Source organism: Narcine bancroftii, chromosome 6 (assembly GCF_036971445.1).
Source record: "Narcine bancroftii isolate sNarBan1 chromosome 6, sNarBan1.hap1, whole genome shotgun sequence".
Lineage (NCBI taxonomy): Eukaryota > Metazoa > Chordata > Chondrichthyes > Torpediniformes > Narcinidae > Narcine > Narcine bancroftii.
Window position 1 is genome coordinate 155,958,203 of NC_091474.1, and position 18,735 is coordinate 155,976,937.

An 18,735-nucleotide genomic window follows, 5' to 3' on the forward strand; every position below is an offset into this window, starting at 1 on the left:
TAGCATTCTGCACTTTGTCACGTTCGAGGTGGGGTCACCACTGTAGCATTTGCTAACAGCAGCGCAACCAAATGAGAGATGTCTACACAGCATGAGGTGAACCAATAACTGAACTTTATTTTGAATTCCTCGCACTGCTTGAAGACACCGCCCACTTCTTGTGAGGGACACGCTGGTCTTAGGAAGTGACGTCAGCATGTTGCGGCATTACTCTCCGTCCAGCAGCACGCAACACAGAAGCAGCGCAGTCCCCCGGGCAACGCATGTCACCAACCGCAGGCTTCTCCTCAGGAGGGAAGGGGAGCTTGCGTCATCTTATGTTGGATGACTGGGGTGGTGATGTGGCCTATCTAACCGTGCGGTCGCTTGGCCCGCCACAACGTCTGAAATTTGCTACCACAGGTGGCTGTGGAGGCCAGGTTGTTGGGTATTTAAGGCAGAGATTGATAGGTGTTTGAATAGGGTAACAAAGATTATGGGGGAGAAAGCAGGGGATTGGGGCTGAATAGGAGAATGAATCAGCTCATGAGGGAATGGCAGATCACACTTGACAGGTCAAATGGCTACTTCTGCTCCTGTATCTTATGGTCCTAATTAAAGAGTTCGCTTGATTGTTGGCATCCAACTTCCATAATGTGGTGTGGAGAACCATTATCGAGACCACCAGGCCCTCAGTGTATGCATGGGCATGGCTCCTCACATAGGACATGTTCCATCCTGCTCTAGTTAAAGCAGACCAGTCATAGCACCATGATATACATATTCCTTCATGGTTACTGATAAAACTTTAATTTTTCATTACATTGTCACTGTTGAAAATAAAATTCGTCAAAGTTTTCTAATATTGTTTATTCTTTCTCAGAGGTGTCAAAACGATAGTAATCATTAATCACAGCATTTTAAAACAAACCACTGCAATGAGTTACATGTTATGTGTGAATTAAATGACGAGTTACCTTAAAACCACTGAAACTTTTACCTTCCTGTCATTTTTTTTAAAGATCAGACATGAAGGTGTTTGTGTCCCTTTACTGCAGGCAAATATTTGAAGTCTTAAGTCTCTTTTATTTCACACACAATAACGTTTAAAGAGGTTAGTCATTTCTGATTAAGTCGAGTCTTTAAAATAGAAATTATGCGAGGTCAACATCAAACGTATAAAAACAGTAACAAAATAAACAAGTTATTAAAAAACATAAAATGCTGACATATTGGAATGTCAAACAGCATCTTTGGAAGGAGCCTGCATTAATGTTTCAAGCTGAAGGACTTTCATAAAAATGTGTTTGGTACATTTACATGTTAGATGGGATGGAACAACACTGTAGTTCAGTGGTAAAGCATTATTTTGTAACCTTACAGTATGCGAAGAGTGGGCTAACTTGAAACAGAGATTGGAAAACATTTAGACTACTGAATTACATTTCTTCACCAACAAATTTTTAAAAAACACAAAATACCCCACGAGCAAGCCGCAAGATGTGCCTTCATAAAGATACTTAAGGTGGCATCACCCAATCTTAATCATCAGTATTTAGAGTGGCATCTAGTCACCTACTTTGGTAATTCATAGTGTCACCACCCCCCCTCCCCCAAGGACCTCATCCCATATCAGACCATACAGAATCCTTAGTAATATTTTTTGTACTAACGTAAATCATAATTCCTGTATATCACTGAATGTAATGGCAATCGAGTGAGATAAACAACTAGCAAAATTAAAATTACACCTTTAAATTACAGTATAATGTGTACAGCCTAAATAGATTTGCATTTACGTAGTTTCTTTTAATTACTATTTCATTCTCAAAAGTCATTGATATAGTTCACAAATACTCATTACCACAATACTGTAGCTAAAACACCAGAAAATTTGACAAAAGCAGTGACTATAAAAACACCAGCAGCAATGAAAACAACAGCGTGAGCTTGTAGCACAAGCAGACGAAACCATGTGATTCGAAGCATCATCGTAATGAGGTAATAATGACAACTCTAACTGGAATGCATTAGAAGGTTCACAAAGTAAGTTAGCATAGAGTTTTAGCCTTGTAAGTATATTGATACATGTTTTTGTTATTATAACTTACTACACGGAAATATACAAAATGGAGAAGCTCAGCAGGTCAGTGTCCTTTATGCAACAAAGGTAAAAATACTTAACAGACGTTTCGGGCTTGAGCCCGTCATCAAGGTATTAGACAATGTCGGCAAGCATCCGAACAAAAGAGCTGGGGGGGGGGGTGGGGAATAGCAAAGGCAGGAGATGATAGGTGGAGCGAGGACACAGCAGCAATGAAGGGGAAGAGGGATTGATGGATGGGTAAGGGGGAAAGGAGGCGAGATTTGGAAAGTCTGGAAAGGGGGAGAGCAAGAAAAGGTGAGCAAGTTTAGCATAAAGCAGAGAAAAGTCAATGTTAATGCCATCTGGCTGGAGAGTGCCCAGACGGAAAGTAAGGTGTTCCTCCAATCTGCGGGTGGTCAAGGTGTGATAGTACAAAAGTCCATGGACAGACATGTGAGCATGGCAGTGTGGCTCAGAATCAAAATGGTTGGCAACTGGGAGGCCGCTGTTGCTGCAGAGAGAGAGGATGTGCTGAGTAAAACGATCTCCCAATCTCCAACTAGTTTATTTGATGTAATGAAGGCCACAAAGAGAGCACTGGATGCAGTAAATAAGTCCTCTGGATGTGCAAGTGAAGTTTTGTTTCACTTGACATGCCTGTTTGTGGCCCGGACCATGGTGAGGGAGGAGGTGTGGGGGTGTGTTTCACCTCCTTCGGCCACAGTGGAAAGTGCCAGAGGGTTGAATGGGTGGGCAGCCATGAGTGCACAAGGGAATCGTGGAGAGAGTAGGCCCTACAGAGGGCTGAGAGGGGAGAAGGAAAAATGTATCTGGTGGTGGGATCCTGTAGTAAGTGCCGGAAATTTTGGCAGATAATGTTTTGGATGAGAAGAGGATGAGGGAGATTCTATGTTTGTGGCGTTTGGGGACAGAGGGAGCCAGAGCAGATAAGCGGGAAATGGAGGAGATGCGGGTGAGGCTGAGTTGATAGTGGTGAAGGAGAAGCCACACTTGTGGAAGAAAGCAGACATTTTGGATGATCTGGACTGGAAGACCTTATCTTGGGAACAGATGCAGTGGAGACGGAAAAACTGAAAGAAGGGGATGGAATCCTTGCAGGGAACAAGGTGTTAGGATGTGTAGTCACGGGAGTTGTGGAAGATACAGGGTTTGTAGTATATGTCGGTGGAAAGCTTGTCTTCTGAGATGGATGCAGAGAGATCCAGGAGGGGAAGGTGTTGTCAGAGATTGACCAGGTGAGTTTGAGATTGAGGTGGAAGTTGGCCACAAAGTAGAGGAAATTGACAAGCTCATCACAGGTGCATAAGGCAGCTCTAATATAGTCATCAATATAGCAGAAGAGTTGAAGGGGTCTTGACTGTGTAGGCTTGTAGCATGGATTGCTCCACAAAGCAAACAAATAGGCAAGTGTAATTGAGACCCTTGCGAGTACTTTAATTTGGAAGAAGTGAGATGAATGAAGGGACAAGTTATTTTAGTTGAGGACAAGTTCTGCCAGGTGGAGAAGGGTGGTGGTGGAGGGTGACTGGTCACGTCTTTGGTCCAGGAAGAAGCTAATTGCTTTCAGATTTTCTGTGTGGGAGATGGAGGTATAGAGGGATTGGACATCCATAGTGAAATCCCCCTCCCCTCTACCTTTTTGTTCAACCCCTCCCTCCCAACCTTTTTGTTCCGACATTATCTCCTCCCTTTGCCACCCCTCCCCCACCCTTTTGTTCAGAATCATGGCCAACTTCCACATTGATTGCAAATGTAATCAAAAGAGGGGACCACTTTGTCAAGTACTTTTTAACATGACTCATTAAGGTAAGAAATTTTTATTTAAAAAAAATTATTGAATTTCTTAGAAATAGTGATACGTGGATAGTTAAACTGATTTTTAGCTATTTTTAAAGGAATAGAGGAATCTGAAGAGCAGGAAGATCCCAAGGCGAACAGCCCACTCTTCTGCAAATTCAATTTATATCCTGAAAATTTCACAAATTGATGAAGTAGAGCCAAAATTGATGGAACAGATCAATCAATATTTAATATATACAACAAAAGAACATCTGCATTGAGAGACACTTTATGAACACTTCCTGCTCTTGTGATTCCTGAAATATTAGATGATTACTGAAAAGCCACAGCTAGTGGTTCTAAAGACAGATTAAATAATAATGGACATCCTAGTCTGATACCACAATACCATACAACTTAAATGTTACATTTCATTGAAGCTATAGGAGATAAATATAATTGTTTAATTCAATTTATGAATTGGGGACCAAAATTGAATTTCTCCAGTACACTGAATAAATACTCCCATTCAATTCTATCAAAACACATTCAGAGGACAAAACTGGGAGAGTAGTGTTTAACAAATGTGGAATTTTAAATTGTAAGTAATATCCCTAAATAAACCCAGTTTGATCCTGAGAGATGATATTCTATAATGTACGAGCTAAAATCTTAGACAGCATCTTGGTTTCAATATTTCCCCCTGATCAAACTCACCTAGTCAATCTCCGATAACACTCCCCCTTCCTGGATCTCTTTGTCTCCATCTCAGTAGACAAGCTTTCAACTGATTATATGTCACTATATGTTACAAACCCTATAACTCCCACAATCCCCTGCAAGGATTCTATCCCCTTCTCTCAATTTCTCCATCTCTGCTACATCTGTTCCCAAGATGAGGTCTTCCAGTCCAGATCTTTTGAAATGTCTGCCTTCTTCCACAAATGTGGCTTATCTTCCATCACTATCAACTCAGCCTCACCCACATCTCCTCCACTTCCTGCTCATCTGCCCTGGCCCCCTCTGTTCCCAGACTCAACAAACATAAAATCCTTCTCATCCTCACTTACCAACCTCCACATCCAACACATTATCCGTCGCAATTTCCGGCATTTACTACAGGATCCTACCACCAGACACATTTTTCCTTCTCCCCTCTCAGCCTTCTGGAGGGACTATTTTCTCCATGATTCCTTCGTGCACTAACACCTGCCCACCCATCACCCCCCTGGCACTTTCCACTGTGGCCAGAGGAGATGAAACACTTGCACCCACACCTCCTCCCTCAACATCGTCCGGGGCCACAAACAGGCATGTCAAGTGAAGCAAAACTTCATTTGTACATCCAGAGGACCTATTTACTGCATCCAGTGCTCCCTTTGTGGCCTTCTCTACATCAGAGAAACTGGTCGCAGACTGGGAGATCTCTTCGTTCAGCACCTCCTCTCTGTCCACAATAACAGCAACCTCCCAGTTATCAATCATTTTGATTCTGAGTCACACTCCCAAGCTCATCTCTGTCCATAGCCTTATGTAGTATCTCACCCACAGAATGGAGGAACAGGACTTTATTTTCCATTTGGGCACTCTCCAGCCAGATGGCCTTAACATTGACTTTTCTCTGCTTTCTACTAAACTTGCACGCTTTTTCTTTCCCCTCTCCCTTTCCAGTCTTTCCAGATCTCCCCTCCCTTCCCCTTACCCACCCAGCCATCACTCCTCCCCTTCATTTCTGCTGTCCCCTTCCTCCTTTCTACACCAATCATCTTCTGACTTTGCCACCTCCTCCCCCCTACCTTTTTGTTCAGACATCTGCCGATATTTTCTCATACCTTGATGAAGGGCTCAAGCCCGAAACGTTATGTATTGAGAAAATATTGAGCACTTTTCCAGTGTTAAATTAACTTAGTAACAAAAGTGCTACAGGCCCCGCATTTTCAAGGGACCGCGCTAAATGTTAAATAAAAGCTATCAATTCTGATTTAATGATTCTGCACTTGCTCTATACAGGGGTGCAGTGCTGCCAGAGCTCACATTAACGGATTCGAAACATGACTATATGCCAAGCAGGGAGGGGGTAAGAATATATATTTATCACCTTTTACGTTACATTTTAAGGAATGTGGAGAGGCCAGGGCATGATTTGAAATGTAAAAAAGCAACTGTTACACTGTTCCAACATTGCTCATTAACAATACCTTTGCAGAGGCAAATAGTGAAGCTAGCTTGTATGGGGCAAGGAATCCCAGGCAGAACCAGCTGACTCAGCTTTGGCATGCTGTCTTTTTGCATGGGATGGAGCCAGAGATAGGGACACATCTTTCTATCCCCCGAAAAAAAAGTTGATCAAATCTGGTCTGAACAAATTCTCTGCAATTCTTTTTTTTTAAACTTTGTGACACTTTTGCCTGCTTTCTTTTGAAAGAAGAAATCTTTCATCGAAAGACCAAATGCTGTTTTAATACACGGACAATTATGTATATTTGTAATGTTATTTTCAACAAAGCTGAGAAAATAATCCCCCACTCCCCATTCATCCTAAAGACAAAAAGCGACATGGCACAAAGACCTTGCCACAGCAATATGCAAGGAAGTGAGCATCATCGCTGGTGGATTAGAAGAAGCATGGTGATAACTGATTTACCAATTATGTTAAAAATCACGCAGCGATTGTTCTAGAAGTTCTTGAGCAGATGACAGTAGTTGTGAGGAAGGGTTAGCTGAAAATAACATTGACTAAGTCCAAAGCAATGACTCTTGCTTCCCTTTACAAATCTTGATGTTTACCAGGAGGATCGATTTCCTTAAGTAACCCATGTATGTCTAATGCTGCATTTGCAATGATTTACCACTGAGTTAATCTCTCTCCTAATTTAGCTTCCCTTGGCATTTGGTGTCCCACTTGCCCCTTTTATCCTCTCCTTGAAACCACGAGATGTTTTAATATTTATGTGTGGCAGACCCTCGCAGTCCCCTCAAGGTGCCTCCCAAAATGAAGGACGAACGTGTCAATCCAGCAGGCTGCACAAGGCCTACAGCGCTGCCCTCCAATTGACCACAACTAAAGGAGCCTAACTGGCCTATCAAGGAAAGCAGATCACAAATGCACCAATCAGTGCTGAAGGGGCTTTGAGCACGTCCCTCATCTTGAGAATAAAAGCATGGTTGTGAGCCCAATAAAGTTCAGAGTTAACTACACTCAACTGGGGGTTTGTGTTGTTCTTTCTGAGCTAACTTGCATACAACTATAACCTCTCTTGAGCTATGGCGCACAGCCATAGCTTGTAGCAGCAAGCCATGGTGGTGATCTTGACAGTCCAAACAGCGATGAAGGCAGACTCTTCAATGAACATGTTGTCAGTGAAGCTACCAAGTCACAAATGATAGTAGAGAAAGCAGACTCCCCGCTGGCCGAGAGGGAAACAGCCTTCGCACTCCACGAGATGTTCATGCCCATCACACACGACACTGCCCCAGCGGTGCAGCATGTGGGCAGGCCATGGCAGCAAAAACCGAACTGGAAACCACCCGAACAACCAGCTATGAGGACAACCAACACAGGGTTAGGGTTTTGCAGGTGAACAAAACTGTCATTATCATCAGCGGTGAGATGTCAATGTCTCTGCCCTGCACATTCCTGGGAAACACCAAAAGATGGCCATTGGCACAATAGCCCAGCAACTAAAGGCCACCAGCAATTTGAAAATACAAACTTATGGCACTCACACTATCCTGGCCCCACCTCCCCTCCCCTCCCCACCCCCTCCAATCCCCCACCCACCTCCCCTCCCCTCCCCACCCCCTCCAATCCCCCACCCACCGCCCCTCCCCATGTCACCCCCTCATTCCCCAACCCTTTCCACCCCAACCCCTCCCCCTCCTCTCCACCTCCCCCACACCTTAGACCACCATGTTGCATAATGCCAACTCAACCCCTCACTGTTTATAAAGCAAACCATGAGAGGGAAATAATTCTCCATAAATCAAAACCCAAGGTGTCCACTGCAGCACGCCGACTTTACCTTCCCTCTCCCTCACGACGCTCCTCTCGTTTGTTTTGCGCCCCCACTTCCGATCGCCCTCCCTATGCCCCACGTCAACGCCCCGCCCCCTTCCCCAACCCATCAACTGCCTGCCTGCCTGCCGCGTGGGTCGGGCTCGCGCCCGCGCTCCCATCCCCCTGGCTGGGGCTGCGCGCGCTCCATTGAAACGGCCCAGTGGCCGTTGATTGACAGCGGGGGTTTGCTGCTCCGTCATCCCATCTCACCTCCCTCCCGTGGCGGGTCATGGCCATAAGCGTTGATCAGGTGAAGGCTGCAAGGATGGAGAACCATCCGGCTTGTGCCTGACGTGCCCGAGAGCAGGAGGAGGAATGGGAGCACCGCAAGGGCGCTGAACAGGTGAGTGGTTCGGGACTCCAGCGCTGGCCAGTCAGGAGGACATCATCTCGAAATTGGCAGGTGCCGCAGGTAGGCATGTGCTGCAACTCCTCGACCTCGAAATGTGTGGCCCAGTTTTGTGCACTGTATTTGGGAGATGAACTGTCATGGATGGACAAGCTTGCAGTTGCAAAGATTTTAGGCCATGGTAGGATATTTGAAGATTAGACTCATTCAGATCAAGGAATGAAATAAGAATCATGAGAAATACTCTGCTTGGGTGGGAAAAAGAAACAGTTCACTCTTTTGAAGCCTCATCATCAGAATGATAACGATTTTTTTAAAAAACAGATGAGCAGTGAGATTGCAGAAGATGCTACTGATGACCATCACATTCAAAGTTGTTCACCCCTCGCCCTCTGCAAGTGCAGGACCTTACCAACAGTTTCCTCTTTCTCACTTGCCTGTCATCTTTCACAACATGCTGCAGACCTTCACTAGCTTTCTTAACCGCAGTGTCACCTGAAAAGGTTGATTTTTCGACTTCAAATTTAACAGTGGCAAGCAATCTGAAACCAATAGATTTATTTAATAAACTGGTGATAGTGAAATAATTTGGATCGGGATACATTTTAAAAAAAACTTGCTTTCATATTCATTTCTGACATCTCAGAACAAATTTATAGCCAATTATGTATTTTTGACCATTGCAGTGCAGGAGATACAAGCCAAATGCTCAGAACAATGTCCTCCAAACAAATAATGGGTAAATGACCAGGGTGATGGACCAGTGAGAGGCTCAGCGGCTCAAGGACACACACATAGGCGGCGAACTGTTGGCGACTTGCGAGCGAAGCAACTTGAGGTCAAAGGACTAGCATCAGGCTGTAGGCTGTTGGAAACTGGCTCATGAGGACCAGATATCAGAATCAGGATTCAAGAGGCAAGAAGAGCTTCCTCATCATGTTGGAGGTTTGGATCTGGGCTCGGTTTGCTGATGGTTTGAACTGAACTGGACTCTTGTGTGGCTGGAGAGGCTGTAGGAGCACTGGAAGCAAATCAGTGACTCTGAGGGATTTCTCTTTTGCTTCTCTTTGTAAGGAGCCCTGAGCAAAGCTAATGGCGAATCTTTGCCTTATGGCACACTAAAGGCAATTTTATGTAATATTACATTTCTGTTACTTATATAATATGACAATAAATAATATCTGATCTGATTGAAGCATCAGCTGGAACTCTGGTAATAACTGATATTTGTCTGAATTAGTGCCATTTATATCCAGTTGAAAGAGTAAACAGTGCACTCATCTGTCTGGCACTGTACTGTAGTCTCAACTTTTATGCTCAAGGCTCTAGAGCTGGATTTGAATCTTGAAATTTCAAGCAAAAGAGTTGGAAATCCAACTTGCTGAAATTGGATAAGTCATATTGGTTGTACTGTGGATATTTGATATGAAGCTTCAAACTACTTCCGATCACTCAAAGGTGTAGTTTCAGTTACTGAAAAATATTAGTGGTCCATTAATTAAGATAATACAATTTTACTGGGCCAACTGAAAGGTTTATCCTGGGTCACTTTAAGTTACATTCAACAGAAAATAGACTATTTAATTGCCTCAAAAAAATGCCATTCAGACTAATTTTTAACCTTGAATGTATCATTCTCCATTTACTGTATCAGAGAAAACCCTCTGAATAGCACATAATATAAAACAAATTTAAGAACATGAGAATATTGTTTTGCATCCTTAAAAAAATATTAGCTCAATCTCATGTACACATTCTGTTACTGCATCAAATCCCAATGCTTACATTACAGGGCTTTTCAATTTTCCCCCAAAAATGTCAACATTATGCTGCTGAGTATCAAACTTAAGTTCCACATAGAAAGTGGGATTTGAGGCTTGAAACAAAGCAGTAACTGATAATATGGCCAATAGTTGACTCAGAGGCATTAGATTGGCATCTTGTGTACCAGTTTTGCACTAAGCTTATTGATTCCTATTAATTCTTGAACAAATAAGAGAAAAAACAGAAGTGCTTAGGGATTCTTAGCTTTATCTTTGATGTGTCTATTTTCAAGACGACATTGTCGCAACTAGTTAAATGATTGTGCGGAGAACCAGCACAGAGCTTTCCAGATGGCTTCTTATCTATCTGTTTTAGTTTTTGAGGAGCTGTGAGCAGACAGCTATTTTAATAGATTATGAAAGAGAAAGATTAGTTTCCATCATAAATACTCCGGAATGTTTTCTCCAGTTGCAACACCATATGTATGGTGCCAGTTCCTTGTACTTAGACATGCAAGGAACAAGATTCATGAAGATGTCTTTAACACAAATTATTGCACAAAAATTTCCAGGTATGTCAGCTGTTGTGCAGGCTACAACAGTGTTCTTTTTTTTAATATGGAAGAAAATTTCCATAGAGGTACATTACACGTCAGACTACACTTACTCCAAAACAAATGACTGATCTATTGTTTGCTGAGACCATTTTCTTTTGGCAAACTATCACAAACTGTAACCCTACCATCATAATAATGCAAGAACAAGAAAAGCAGAACAGGAATAGCTCATGTGGCTCTTTGCTTCACCATGCATCAAGATTTTCTATCTTGGCACTCTTTTCTACTACCATCTCCATGAATTGCTGCAACTATACAGGGTACTGGTGAGGCTGCACCTGGAGTACTGTTTGCAGTCTGGTCTCCATACTTGAGGAAGGATATACTAGCCTTGGAGGCAGTCCAGAGGAGGTTCACCAGGTTGATCCTGGAGATGAGGGGGTCAACCTATGAGGAGAGACTAAGTCATCTGGGATTATAGTCACTCAAATTCAGAAGAATGAGAGGAGATCTTATAGAAACACATAAAATTATGAAAGGGATAGATAAGATTGAGGCAGGAAATTTATTTTCATTGATAGGTGAGACCAGAACTAAGGGACGTAGCCTCAGGATTCAGGGGAGTAAATTTAAGATGGAGATGAGGAAAAACTTTTTCCCAGAGAGTAGTGAATCTATGGCATTCTCTGCTCAGGGAAGCAGTTGAGGCTACTTCATTAAACTTACTTAAGGTTCAGTTAGATAATTTTTACATAAAAAAGGAATTAAGGGATATGGGGAAAAGGCAGGTACGTGGAGTTGACTCAATGATCAGATCAACCATGATCTTATTGAATGGTGGAGCAGGCTCGATGGGCCGGATGGCCGACTCCTGCTTCTATTTCTTATGTTCTTATCCCTGGATTTGTTTAATATTCAGAAATATATTAATATATTTCAAAAGAACATAGGCATCCACAGCCAACAGGGGTAGAAAATTGTTTCATCATCCTCTTTAAGAAAAAAAATCTACTCATCTCATTCTTAAATATTTTACTCCTTATTCTTAAATTGTGATTCTTGTCATTGGACTCCTCACATTGAAATAAGCCTTGTGCAACTTTGCTGTGTTGCCTCTATGCAACTACATGCCTCTATAGGTAAGAATACCAAAACTATGCACAATATTCCAGTTGTGATTTCATCAAAGTCTTATGCAATCACAATAAGACTTCTTTCTATTCAAACCCTCACATAATGTAGACCAAAATATCTATTTCCATTCTAATTGCTTGCTTCACCAGCATATTGGTCGTAAGCAAATTGTGCACAAGCACCTCTGGATCTCTCAGAACAGAAACACACATCAATCTTTTAATATTGTTTTAGTTATTACGTCAAAGAGAGTGATTTTACATTTTTCCACTTCCATGTTATCATCGCTCACCCAGCTTGTACATGTCCTGTTGTCACTGCCGCTACTTTATTTTCCATGGCTGCTGTAAATTGCGTGTGTGCTGCAACTGTTACCATTCTCCCACAGTTTTCCTTCAGTCAATAAAATCCTCTACTACCAAAACTGTGTGTCCAGAGTCCTTGCCTTTGAGACATACCAAATGTGTTTCCTCACTCACAAATGGCGCTGTGAGCAGGGTCTCAGGGGTTTTGGCTGGACACAGGTGTGAGAAAATTTTATGGAATGGGGCAAAAAAGCTTGTGCAGGGACCAAGAATAGGATCCCAAGGTGGATAGTCAAGAAGGAGGGACTTGTGAGTTTACCTCGGTAAACCAGTGGACTGGTCCGAGCAGTTGGAATCACGTGATGAGAAACTGGGACATCACGTGGTTCGCTCCTTAAGTGGTTAGAGTTCCCCAAAGCCAAAGGGTGTCAAAGGGGTGCCTTTTGGCTGTTCACGTCCCTCCTGAGACGCCAGGTCAGGATTACTGTGCAAATCCAGCATTTAAACAGCCAGAAGGATAGGGAGTTAAAGGAGCTCCGGCAGCACTGCTGCATGCTGCAGAAAGCAGTATGAACTGCTCAAACCCAAGCCAACAAATTTGAGGCCAGGGGGATTGAAGTTGCCTGCAGACTAATACAGCTGCACCAGGTACGGGCAGCTCACTGGTCTGGCTGGCAGCCGGACCCACTAAAAGTTTGAACTCTGATCCAGCAGGGCAACAAGCTGGACATGTGGCTGGGGACGGTGATACATGATTAAGTGACGAGAAGGGGGTGCCTGAGGATCCCAGGTCCCACAACCACCCTTCCCCCTATGCACTCAAACCCCTGCACGCTCAACCCATCACCACACGGTGCCGGGTCCACCGCAGAAGGGAGTGGGATGAGGATGACCATCGCGGGGGGGATGCTGTGGTCACCTTGAGACCACAGAGACCTGGGATTTCTCTCCAAAGGAGCTGACCCAGCTGGTGGGTTGCTGCCACTAACAACAGGTGAGCACCTGGTGGTGTGCCTGCTCTGGCTGTGGGATGAGGGGACCCCCAATTTGAGCTTCTCTCATCAAGAGGCGAGTGTCCTAGAGAGCCTCTCTGACAAACTAAGCATCAACAATGCCCTACGGGTCTCAAAGCCAGAGATCTGGGAAGGCTCTACCCTGTGGGATTGGGTATTGATTGCAATGAGGGTCAGGTACCCAGGTTATTAGAGTGGGCACTGGTCAACGGCATCTATCAGCGAGACCCCAACCACAATTTTTTAGAAATACTCAGGTGACTGATGCCCCACCACCGTGCACACAGACTTAGTCAGTGATCCTGCCCCTTGTGGCACTGGGTAATGGGACCATGCAGGACGCCATCACTCTCCTGGAAGGGCTAGAATACATGCAGCAGTGGGGGGAGGGGGGGCACCCACCCAGGTCTGTAGGGCAGAGGAAAGGGCTGGAAACATAATCCCTTCCTGCTTACACACAGGCAGCTATAGCTATACATGGACTTGTTGCGCACAGGGGAAGACCACAGCACCATAGATGGGATCCTAAATCCTGACCTCTATGCCCTGTGGAAGGAGCTTTGGGAGGGAAGACAGGCCAGGGTAAACCCAATGCCCGGCCTGGGCCCATGCCTGACACAGAGGTTGCCTCTAACATCAGGACCATGCAACCAGACCACCCCAATACTACCTCACCCTCTGCCCCTCCCCTACTTGAAACTGTCACTCCTGCCCTCAAGGCAGAGCTCAGAAAGCTACTGAGGCAGGAATTATCCCATCTCCACCCATGGGGTGGCCATCCCCAGCTCCCTCCAATGGGATGAAGGCCAGGACCCCCAGTGCATTCACTCCATTGCCCTCTCCCACCCGGGGGACCTGAGGCCATATATATCTATTACTCTACATTGGGGGAAGGGGAACTCACAGAGGTGGATGGCACTCATCAACATGGGTGCCCAACACACCATCATCCTGGGCAACCCCATCAGATGGAAGGAACTGACAGGTAGAGGGGTTAGGGGGTCCCCTTTTACCTATGAGGAGGTCACACTTGTTTTAGCTATTGGAAACCAACCTCCCTGAGCTATAAAGGTCCTGTTATGGGCCTAGAGGACCCCAGAACCCAGCAGCAATAGATATTCACCAAGACAAATGCTTACTTAAACAAACGTTGCTTTTAATTATCTTTAAACATGAAAACAGGATCAAACTCTAATTACTATTAACTTAACCCCCTTCTAATTCTAAGCGCATGCATATGTAATGTGTGTGTGAGTTCAAATAAGTTATTTGATTCACAGTCCAATCTCTCTTCTTACTCCTCCAAGTTCACTGGTTGCAGGCAATTCTTATATTGTGCACAGAATTTAATATTTATGTAGTTCACTGGGCTTTGGTACTTGAAAGATAAATGGTTAATGCTCAGGAAGGTTCTTGACGGTTTTCAGAGAGAGATTTGTTGTTTGTTGGACACCCACAACTGATCCCTTCTGAACAGCCACTTCAGTGTCTTGCCAAAGAAACTTGCCCCATCAGGGTTTTCAGATAATAACCTCTTTCTTTTAGGTCACCACAGAGTTCCTTTTGGTTTCCTTTATTACAAGTGAAACATTATACAGCCAACCATCTCATCTTGTATGGACCACAAGGGCTTTGACCAGGCTGAACTAAGAACTCATAACCCATCTTCAAAATGGGGTTTTTCCACAAGCTTGCCAGCTTGTCCTGTTCCAGTCCCAGCTGCTGCTGCTAAACTGTAGAACTGAATTATCTCTCTCTCTCACTCAGAGAAAACCACATGGCCCTCTTCAAACAACAAACTGCACTCAGATTGTGGCACTGGACCCAATGTTCTAAGTTCGTTCATCTGTTGCTTTCCAAAACAATGATCCATTACTCCACAGCATGTCCAATTAACACCTACTTGTGAAGTCCTTCAGAAAAGCAGTTTCCATTGTCTTTATAAAGGCACTGGGAGCCTGGGCTATCTGGCTTGAGCAGAGCTCTGGCATTTTAAATGAGATCTATGTTGTGAAGTGTTTGTATCTGTGTATGACCTAATTAAAAAACCCACAATTTATCTTCCAAAAGCATATCTATATACAATATAAAATATAACATAATCTGTCACACTTTCCCCCTACAAAGGAATTTTAACTCAGTTATAATTAAACTAACTTTAAAATCACCAAAGTGATAACAATGGAGAATTTATAATGTTATAACAATGTAACCCATTGCCCTCTCCCGCCCGGGGGACCTGAGGCCACATATATCTATTACTCTACATTGGGGGAAGGGGAACACATAGAGGTGGATGGCACTCATCAACATGGGTGCCCAACACACCATCATCCTGGGCAACCCCATCAGATGGAAGGAACTGACAGGTAGAGGGGTTAGGGGGTCCCCTTTTACCTATGAGGAGGTCACACTTGTTTTAGCTATTGGAAACCAACCTCCCTGAGCTATAAAGGTCCTGTTATGGGCCTAGAGGACCCCAGAACCCAGCAGCAATAGATATTCACCAAGACAAATGCTTACTTAAACAAACGTTGCTTTTAATTATCTTTAAACATGAAAACAGGATCAAACTCTAATTACTATTAACTTAACCCCCTTCTAATTCTAAGCGCATGCATATGTAATGTGTGTGTGAGTTCAAATAAGTTATTTGATTCACAGTCCAATCTCTCTTCTTACTCCTCCAAGTTCACTGGTTGCAGGCAATTCTTATATTGTGCACAGAATTTAATATTTATGTAGTTCACTGGGCTTTGGTACTTGAAAGATAAATGGTTAATGCTCAGGAAGGTTCTTGACGGTTTTCAGAGAGAGATTTGTTGTTTGTTGGACACCCACAACTGATCCCTTCTGAACAGCCACTTCAGTGTCTTGCCAAAGAAACTTGCCCCATCAGGGTTTTCAGATAATAACCTCTTTCTTTTAGGTCACCACAGAGTTCCTTTTGGTTTCCTTTATTACAAGTGAAACATTATACAGCCAACCATCTCATCTTGTATGGACCACAAGGGCTTTGACCAGGCTGAACTAAGAACTCATAACCCATCTTCAAAATGGGGTTTTTCCACAAGCTTGCCAGCTTGTCCTGTTCCAGTCCCAGCTGCTGCTGCTAAACTGTAGAACTGAATTATCTCTCTCTCTCACTCAGAGAAAACCACATGGCCCTCTTCAAACAACAAACTGCACTCAGATTGTGGCACTGGACCCAATGTTCTAAGTTCGTTCATCTGTTGCTTTCCAAAACAATGATCCATTACTCCACAGCATGTCCAATTAACACCTACTTGTGAAGTCCTTCAGAAAAGCAGTTTCCATTGTCTTTATAAAGGCACTGGGAGCCTGGGCTATCTGGCTTGAGCAGAGCTCTGGCATTTTAAATGAGATCTATGTTGTGAAGTGTTTGTATCTGTGTATGACCTAATTAAAAAACCCACAATTTATCTTCCAAAAGCATATCTATATACAATATAAAATATAACATAATCTGTCACACTTTCCCCCTACAAAGGAATTTTAACTCAGTTATAATTAAACTAACTTTAAAATCACCAAAGTGATAACAATGGAGAATTTATAATGTTATAACAATGTAACCCATTGCCCTCTCCCGCCCGGGGGACCTGAGGCCACATATATCTATTACTCTACATTGGGGGAAGGGGAACACATAGAGGTGGATGGCACTCATCAACATGGGTGCCCAACACACCATCATCCTGGGCAACCCCATCAGATGGAAGGAACTGACAGGTAGAGGGGTTAGGGGGTCCCCTTTTACCTATGAGGAGGTCACACTTGTTTTAGCTATTGGAAACCAACCTCCCTGAGCTATAAAGGTCCTGTTATGGGCCTAGAGGACCCCAGAACCCAGCAGCAATAGATATTCACCAAGACAAATGCTTACTTAAACAAACGTTGCTTTTAATTATCTTTAAACATGAAAACAGGATCAAACTCTAATTACTATTAACTTAACCCCCTTCTAATTCTAAGCGCATGCATATGTAATGTGTGTGTGAGTTCAAATAAGTTATTTGATTCACAGTCCAATCTCTCTTCTTACTCCTCCAAGTTCACTGGTTGCAGGCAATTCTTATATTGTGCACAGAATTTAATATTTATGTAGTTCACTGGGCTTTGGTACTTGAAAGATAAATGGTTAATGCTCAGGAAGGTTCTTGACGGTTTTCAGAGAGAGATTTGTTGTTTGTTGGACACCCACAACTGATCCCTTCTGAACAGCCACTTCAGTGTCTTGCCAAAGAAACTTGCCCCATCAGGGTTTTCAGATAATAACCTCTTTCTTTTAGGTCACCACAGAGTTCCTTTTGGTTTCCTTTATTACAAGTGAAACATTATACAGCCAACCATCTCATCTTGTATGGACCACAAGGGCTTTGACCAGGCTGAACTAAGAACTCATAACCCATCTTCAAAATGGGGTTTTTCCACAAGCTTGCCAGCTTGTCCTGTTCCAGTCCCAGCTGCTGCTGCTAAACTGTAGAACTGAATTATCTCTCTCTCTCACTCAGAGAAAACCACATGGTCCTCTTCAAACAACAAACTGCACTCAGATTGTGGCACTGGACCCAATGTTCTGAGTTCATTCATCTGTTGCTTTCCAAAACAATGATCCATTACTCCACAGCATGTCCAATTAACACCTACTTGTGAAGTCCTTCAGAAAAGCAGTTTCCATTGTCTTTATAAAGGCACTGGGAGCCTGGGCTATCTGGCTTGAGCAGAGCTCTGGCATTTTAAATGAGATCTATGTTGTGAAGTGTTTGTATCTGTGTATGACCTAATTAAAAAACCCACAATTTATCTTCCAAAAGCATATCTATATACAATATAAAATATAACATAATCTGTCACACTTTCCCCCTACAAAGGAATTTTAACTCAGTTATAATTAAACTAACTTTAAAATCACCAAAGTGATAACAATGGAGAATTTATAATGTTATAACAATGTAACCCATTGCCCTCTCCCGCCCGGGGGACCTGAGGCCACATATATCTATTACTCTACATTGGGGGAAGGGGAACACATAGAGGTGGATGGCACTCATCAACATGGGTGCCCAACACACCATCATCCTGGGCAACCCCATCATATATTTCAATACATGATCAATTTTAGCATCTTCACAAACGATCTGCTATCACATTTTTTAAGACAAGACCTTGTTACAGCACATGCAGGATATATCTCACAATTCTCCTCAACGTCATCCTTACTAGGCTGATTTGTTAATCTCAAAACTGACCCAACTTTATCCTCTGTTAAATCATTTCTTAATAAAAATGAGACTCCTTGCATGAGTAACTTTGAAATAACTCCTACTACAACAGGTCCTTTAACTAATTCTGATTTCAGCACTATGTTGTGAAGAGATATTGACTCTATCTCACCTCCAACACCTCTAATCAAAGTTGTCTTCCCATGTCAGTCTTTTGATCAAGACTTCAAACATTCTCCAACAGTGGCTGAGCAGCCCCAGTATCTCTTAAGAATTTTAACTGGAACCTATGATTCTCCCTCCTTTACTGAAACCAAGCTTTTTGTCACAAAAGGTTTGAAAACATCCATAACACCCTTACCAGGTTTGGAACATCTGCTCTCCTTCAATTCAACTGTCTGAATACACGCTCCTTCTTTCATCTCCTTTTCAATACTAAACAATTC

General features: G+C 43.3%; 1 protein-coding gene and 1 long non-coding RNA gene across 8 annotated transcripts in view; one reads left to right on the forward strand and one right to left on the reverse strand.

Annotated features, from left to right (window-relative positions):
* LOC138736617 (tudor domain-containing protein 15-like) overlaps positions 1–7,932 on the reverse strand; it is a 41,713-nt gene extending 33,781 nt beyond the window's left edge. For all 4 annotated transcript variants that reach the window (XR_011340444.1, XR_011340443.1, XM_069886410.1 and 1 more), the window contains exon 1: positions 7,888–7,932. The gene's annotated coding sequence lies outside the window, so the exon portion shown is untranslated. The remainder of the gene's footprint in view (positions 1–7,887) is intronic.
* A 66-nt stretch (positions 7,933–7,998) lies between these two features.
* LOC138736619 (uncharacterized) overlaps positions 7,999–18,735 on the forward strand; it is a 54,706-nt gene continuing 43,969 nt past the window's right edge. For all 4 annotated transcript variants that reach the window (XR_011340446.1, XR_011340449.1, XR_011340447.1 and 1 more), the window contains exon 1: positions 7,999–8,265. This is a non-coding gene — a long non-coding RNA (uncharacterized lncRNA). The remainder of the gene's footprint in view (positions 8,266–18,735) is intronic.